The sequence below is a fragment of the Hemicordylus capensis genome, chromosome 10 (assembly GCF_027244095.1).
Source record: "Hemicordylus capensis ecotype Gifberg chromosome 10, rHemCap1.1.pri, whole genome shotgun sequence".
Taxonomy (NCBI): domain Eukaryota; kingdom Metazoa; phylum Chordata; class Lepidosauria; order Squamata; family Cordylidae; genus Hemicordylus; species Hemicordylus capensis.
Window position 1 is genome coordinate 16,882,365 of NC_069666.1, and position 6,738 is coordinate 16,889,102.

The window sequence follows — 6,738 nt, forward strand, 5'->3', positions numbered from 1 at the left end:
TCTTGCCAACTCCAGTACGGGGCTTCAGCCAATTGCTGTGGCCCAGAAGAGACTGTCAAGAGTGTAGCCAAGGCAGCCTCCACTAGACGAGCCAACGGATTTTACAGCCAGCTCAAGTTGCATCCTTGAAAGGCCCAGCTGCAAGCCATCCAGGCCCAGCGGCAAGAAGGAAACCAGGGAGGCCAGAGAAGGCCCTCAGCTGGTGGAGATTCTGAGCAAGCGTGCCCGGGTGCACTGTTGAACCACCATGGCGAGATGGCTTCTTCGTGGGTAATTGCCTCTTTAGCAGCCTCTGGTTGCCAGTTATCCTCACAATCCTAATTAACAAGCAAACAGATAATTAGGAATTTAATTATGAAAACCAGGCGCTCCAGAAATAGCTGGCATCTTTGAAGTGTGTGTGTGTGTGTGTGTGTGTGTGTGTATGTGTGTGGCCACTGATGCATCCCTGCAGCTTCTGGAGGGGGAGAAGGTATCACAGGAAGTGGGAAGGCTGAACTGGTTTTTCCCCCGAACATCTCGAGTGGGGAAAGAAATATGTGGGATGGGAATATGTTAAGTTGGGTGTTGAAATGTTTCAGCTCCGGAATATTTGCATAAATATATTTGTTTTATACTCTTACATTCTTGTGAGTTAAGTTGCTGTTTGTGCCCTCAAGAACCCATGTGTTAAAAATACTGCATGTGTCATGTTGTGTGTGTGTGTGTGTGTATAGAGCCAGTGTGGTGTAGTGGTTAGAGGGAGTGCTGGACTAGGACTGGGGAGACCCGAGTTCAAATCTCCATTCAGCCATGATATTAGCTGGGTGACTCTGGGCCAGTCACTTCTCTCTCAGCCTAACCTGCTTCACAGGGTTGTTGTGAGGAGAAACTTAAGTATGTAGTACACCGCTCTGGGCTCCTTGGAGGAAGAGCAGGATATTTTAAAAATGTAAAATAAAAAAATGTAAAATAAAAAAATGTAAAATAAAATATATCTATGGGGGTGATGTTTAATTTGCAGTGGGAGGCAGGGCCTCCAAAGGCCTTTAGGTCCAGGCACCTCTGAAGGGAACTTCCCATTAAGACTACTGTCTTTTACTGGACAAAGGCTCTTTTAAAGCTGCACGCAAAGCAAAACATCAGCAGCTGATATATGCTCAGTAATAGGGGAACATCACCTGTTGATCCTCTGCCCTTCACACAGCACTTAATGGCACATAAGTTCTGTCTCTAGACCAGGTGGCAAAGCCTCTTTCTGGATTTCCCACTTTAGCACTGTAATACACAGCTAGACACAAGAGAGAGAAAAAACTTATCAAACGTACAGCACAGGTATAGCTGATTCTTTTTCTTAGACTATAGGAACATAGGAAGCTGCCATATACTGAGTCAGACCATTGGTCCATCTAGCTCAGTCTTGTCTACCCAGTATTTCTACCCAGGGGAATATCTTACAGTGCTCACACATAGAGGCGATTCTCACGGTTGGCCAAAAGCGGGCTAAGGGAGCCTAGCCCGCTTTTGGGCAACCGTGTGCTGCAACGGGAGCTGTGAGGTAAGGATGTGCACGGACCGGTTCGGAGGCCATTCTACTGGCCTCCAGACCGTTTCGGACACGAGGCGGTTCGGATTCGGAAGGGTTATGGTGGGGGGTTCCATTAAGGGCGGGGGGACTTTACTTACCCTTCCCGCGTTTTCCCAACTCCGGCGCCGTAGTTACTGTAAAAATCCGGCGGCAGGATCCCTCCTTGCCGCCCACTTCAATCTCCGAATCATGGCTCCTCCGTGGTAAACAATCGGGCAGCAGGATACCTCCCTGCTGCCCCCTTGAAGCCCCCTGCTGCCCCCTTGAAGACCCCTGCCGCCCCCTTCAATCTCGCCCCCACCGCTCGCTCGCGGCAGGGAGATGTCTTCCCGCCCCCTTCCCTGCCGGGCTGCAAAAGTCTTTAAGAAGCCTTTTGCGCACGCAGCCTCCTGGGCTCGGGGGTCTCTCCAGGATGCCCCATGCACTCTCACAGGGCATCCTGGAACTTCCGGGGGCCACGGGGCCCCCGATCCCCGCAGTCCCCCCAGCTCCGTGACATCCGATCCAGCCGCCCAGGGCTGCCTTTCAATCGTCTTCCAGTGAGCCTTGCTGATAGTGAGACTCGCCTCATTGTCTCCCATTCAAGTGCAACCAGGGTGGACCCTGCTTAGCTAAGGGGACAAGTCATGCTTGCTAGCACAAGACCAGCTCTCAACCGATGGATTCCAACATCTGTTAAGTGCTTGCTTTCTGCTTCCAGTACCTTCTGTATAAGGCGGAGGTTACGGCATGGGTCTCCAGCCTTAGGTGCCCAGAGGTTGTTGGACTACAATTCCCATCATCCATTGCAGCTGTGGATGATGGGAGTTGTAGATTGGCAACCCCTGGATTCAGGAACTCTTCATGACAGCCTTGAACAAACAGATTCATAAGGGTCTCACACCAGGTTTGGTGGTGAGGTTGCTGTGGCCTGGGCAGAAACTATGGTGGTTCCACAGAGTGGATCTCCGGCTCTCTTAATAAATAAATAATCTCTTGGTAGATAGATAGATAGATAAACTTTATTTGTTAGTTGCCCCATGACAAATTGTTCTCTGGGTGGCTCATAACACCAGATTAAAACATACAATAAAAACACATAGCACATTAAATCATAACAGATAAAAAGGGAGGAAAGAAAATATAAAATCCAATACAAAACATTTTAAAAACTCATTTTAAAATTAGTTAAAAATCAAATCAAATCTGAAAATCAGAATTGCATTATTAGCCTTCCGGAGAGCGCTTAAGACATATCTGTTTGGCCTGGCCTTCAAGTCAGGCGAACCTCACTGGGGAGACTATTCCATAAACGGGGTTTATGGAATAAAAAAGCAGAAGAGCACAGGTATGGATTGCTGGAGACAGCAGACTCATCTGCCGCTGTGGATAGTGCATTTTAGGAAAGAAGCCTTTTAGCTCCAGGAAATTGAGCTCCAAGGTGTCCACTTAGTCTAGCAAAGCTTGAATTAGACTTGCACGAGTCTAAAAAAGTGGTCTACTTAGGGAACATAGGAAGTTGCCATATACGAAGTCAGACCCTTGGTCCATCTAGCTCAGTATTGTCTGCACAGATTGGCAGTGGCTTCTCCAAGGTTGCAGGCAGGAATCTCTCTCAGCCCTATCTTGGAGACCTGCCAGGGAGGGAACTTGGAACCTCCTGCTCTCCCCAGAACAGCTCCATCCCCTGAAGGGAATACCTTACAGTGCTCACACTTCTAGTTTCCCATTCATATGCCACCAGGGCAGGCCCTGCTTAGCAAAGGGGGCAAGTTATGCTTGCTGCCACAAGACCAGATCTCCTCCCTGACCAGCTTGAAAGTCGATTGTTGACCATTTGCTCTGTCATATTAGCCTCCTGTGCAGAGCTTGGGGGCTTGATTAGGAATTTTCCACTCCGCGAAAAACAAAGAATCTTGGGTCACCTTGAAGACTAACACATTGATTGTGGCATCAGCTGCCGTGGGCCACAGCTCAGAGGCATGAAGTGATGGCCTCAGTGGCTGTGTGAGGTTGCAATTGCAGACACCGTTAGAAAAAAACAGAACATGAAATGCCCTTGAGAGCCTTCCAGACCTTGCATTGAGACCTTGAGAGCTTATGGAGCCTATTTTTATTTCTTCCAGGATTCACTCTAGGAATCAACATGGAAATCTATAGAGCTCCTCTCACAATCAGTGAGAAGAGCCAGCAGGTGGGTTGCAGGGAAGGTGAGTTCAGCCTACCTTCCCCACAGACGATCTCAGCGAAGTCCCTCTGTGGTCGCCAGGAGTCAACACCAACTCGACAGCACAACTTTACCTTTTACATTTGAGATAGGAAAGATCCACCCCATCTATCAGCTACATTATGAATGGCCAAGAATCTCACCAAGACCAGGGCACAGGTGGCTACATTTGTCAGAGCCTGCTGGGATTCAACCCTTCCCCAAAAATGGTCAGTCCAAGGAGCTAGGAGCAAGTTGGGTCATGCATGGCAGGCAGAGGCCGAGTTTCAAAAAGAGCCTCGAGATTCCCAAAGATGGTGCAGGCAGGCAAGGCTGTAAAGTAGCATCTCTTGGTGACAGGTTGCTCAGGCTGAGAAGCCAGGCTTGAAGCAGCAGTTATACAATGCCGAAAGGGCTGTTATTGGCTCCCCAGATCACCTGATGAAGCTGAGTCTACAGGCTGCAGAACCTCTTCCAGACATCAGCAGGTGGCACTGTGGAGCAGCAATTTCCTCTACTTGTGAGCTACCCTGGTAACTCTTTGGAGAGGAGAGCTGGTCTTGTGGTGGCAAGCATAATTTGTCCTCCCAGCTAAGCAGGGTCCACCCTGGTTACATATGAATGGGAGACTTGATGTGTGAGCACTGTAAGATCTTCCCCTCAGGGGATGGAGCTGCTCTGGGAAGAGCATCTAGGTTCCAAGTTCCCTCCCTGGCAGCATCTCCAAGATAGGGCTGAGAGAGATTCCTGCCAGCAGCCTTGGAGAAGCCGCTGCCAGTCTGTGAAGACAATACTGAGCTAGACGGACCAATGGTCAGACTCAATATATGGCAGCTTCCTATGTTCCCATGTTCCAAATAACAAGTTGCCTGGGTCTTGCTGTCAAAACAGGAACATAGGAGGAACACAGAGCTAGGCCATTGGTTCATCTACTTTAGTAATGTCCACACCAGAGCTGCAGAACTCAAATACCAATCATGACTTGGCATGCAGGGGCTGAGGTAAATTTTCCATACATCCATGCTTACATTAAAATTATTAAAAATATTAATGAACACAACTATTAATTACTCATTAAAATATGAATGAAAGCAATTATTAGTTGCAGCATGAGGAGGGAAGAGGTGTCTCCTAGCAACCTTTCTTCTTCCCTGCCCGCCCTGCAATATTTTGGACCATCCCTGGGGCCAGCAAAAAAGTCCCCATGGGCCGGATTCCACACACCCCAGGCCTTATGCTGTACAGGCCTGGTCTACAGAGACTGGCGATGGCTTCTCCAGGGTTTCAAGCAGGAGATTTTCCCCTGCCAGCCCCACCTGGGGATGCAGGGATTGAGCCCGGGGCCTTCTGCATGCCAAGCAGGCCACTGAGCAACAGTCCCCTCCCTAAGCTGAGCACAATGGTGGCTTCCTTTATTTCTTTAATTGCATACTTCTTTTCTACTGAATGTGGTGTTCAACGTTGTCTTAAAAGCAGTTTAAAGCAAGAGAAGCAATTATGCAAAAGGTAATTAGATGACTTCTTACAAACCTACGAGGCTGATGTGGGATATCATGTGATTGCTTTTTTCCTGCTGCAACCCACTGAGATCAGGAGAAGAGTTCCTTCTTGACTCTGCATTTTAGCTTCTCTTTCTTTCTTTCTTTCTTTCTTTCTTTCTTTCTTTCTTTCTTTCTTTCTTTGTCTACAGAGAGGACTATGGAGAGGAGAGCTGGTCTGGTGGTAGCAAGCATGACTTGTCCCCTTAGCTAAGCAGGGTCCGCCCTGGTTGCATATGAATGGGAGACTTGATGTGTGAGCAATGGAAGATATTCCTCTCAGGGGATGGAGCCGCTCTGGGAAGAGCAGAAGGTTCCAAGTTCCCTCCCTGGCAGCATCTCCAGGAAAGGGCTGAGAGAGACTCCTGCCTGCAACCTTGAAGAAGCTGCTGCCTGTCTGTGAAGACAATACTGAGCTGGATGGACCTATGATCTGACTCAGTATATGGCAACTTCCTATGTTCCTGTGTCCTTCCTTCCTTCCTTTCTTTCTTTCTTTCTTTCTCTCTTTCTTTCTTTCTTGTCAGGGAATCTGGCTCGTATCCCCACAACCAGAGACATTATATTAAATCCTTTGGAGACGCACTCAGTTATTTCCCCTGGGATAACTTGGCACAGAGATAGCTTTTGCTCATGCTCAGGGTCTGGCTGATCATTGTGTTTGAGATCAGGAAGGCATTTCCCACCACCAGGTTAGATTGGCAGTGATCCAGAAGTTAGAGGTTTCTGTGTCACTGGCTTTCTGCGGCAGGAGATCACTGGCTCACTTGCAGATTTGATTTCCCAAGCAAACTGCGTTGTGAGCATCTTTCTTGGAGAGTTGTGCCTTAGGCAACAAGTTGAGCTAGAGGTGTTTTGGTCCCTACCAACACCAGGATTCTGTGAGCTAGCTTCAGCAGATTGCTTCTGCTTAGAAGCAGAATGTCTATGTCCTCTGTTTAGAGGACACCCCAGTATTTAGCTGTAAGCTATATCAGGAAACTATAGTGTTTAAGGCTCCAATCCAAAGTGAGTTCAGAAGGAAAGACTCCTTCCTGAAATCTTGGAAGGCTGCTGTTCATCAGTATAGGCAATACTGAGCTAGATGAACCAATGGTCGGACGTGGTATAAGGCAGTTTGTACCTGACCACTGAAATCCTGAACGGCTTTGGAGCCGGTTATTTTCAGGACCGTCTGCTCCTTTGTTTCACCGAATTGGCAATACCCACAGATCTGCCCCCTGCCTTCCGAGGTGCAGCAGGTTGGGGCCCATGACAGGGCCATCGCAACTGTGGGGCCTTAGTTGCATGCTCTCTCAGAGAAGGCGTGGGCGGCATAGACTCTGATGTCCTTCCGGTTTCTGCTGAAGTTCTTATTTGCCCAGACTTTTTAGATCTCCATTTTAGATTTCACCTCCCATTTGGACTACTGCAATGTGCTCTGCCTGGGGTTGCCTTTGAAGATGATT

At 48.4% G+C, this 6,738-nt stretch overlaps 1 long non-coding RNA gene across 1 annotated transcript; it reads right to left on the reverse strand.

Annotated features, from left to right (window-relative positions):
- Window positions 1-203: 203 nt before the first annotated feature.
- Window positions 204-3,875, reverse strand: LOC128334710 (uncharacterized). The gene is made up of 3 exons (XR_008311366.1): window positions 3,772-3,875; window positions 1,161-1,270; window positions 204-317 (listed from the first exon to the last, which is right to left on the reverse strand). It is a non-coding gene; the product is annotated as an uncharacterized LOC128334710 (long non-coding RNA).
- Between the last annotated feature and the right edge of the window lie 2,863 nt (window positions 3,876-6,738).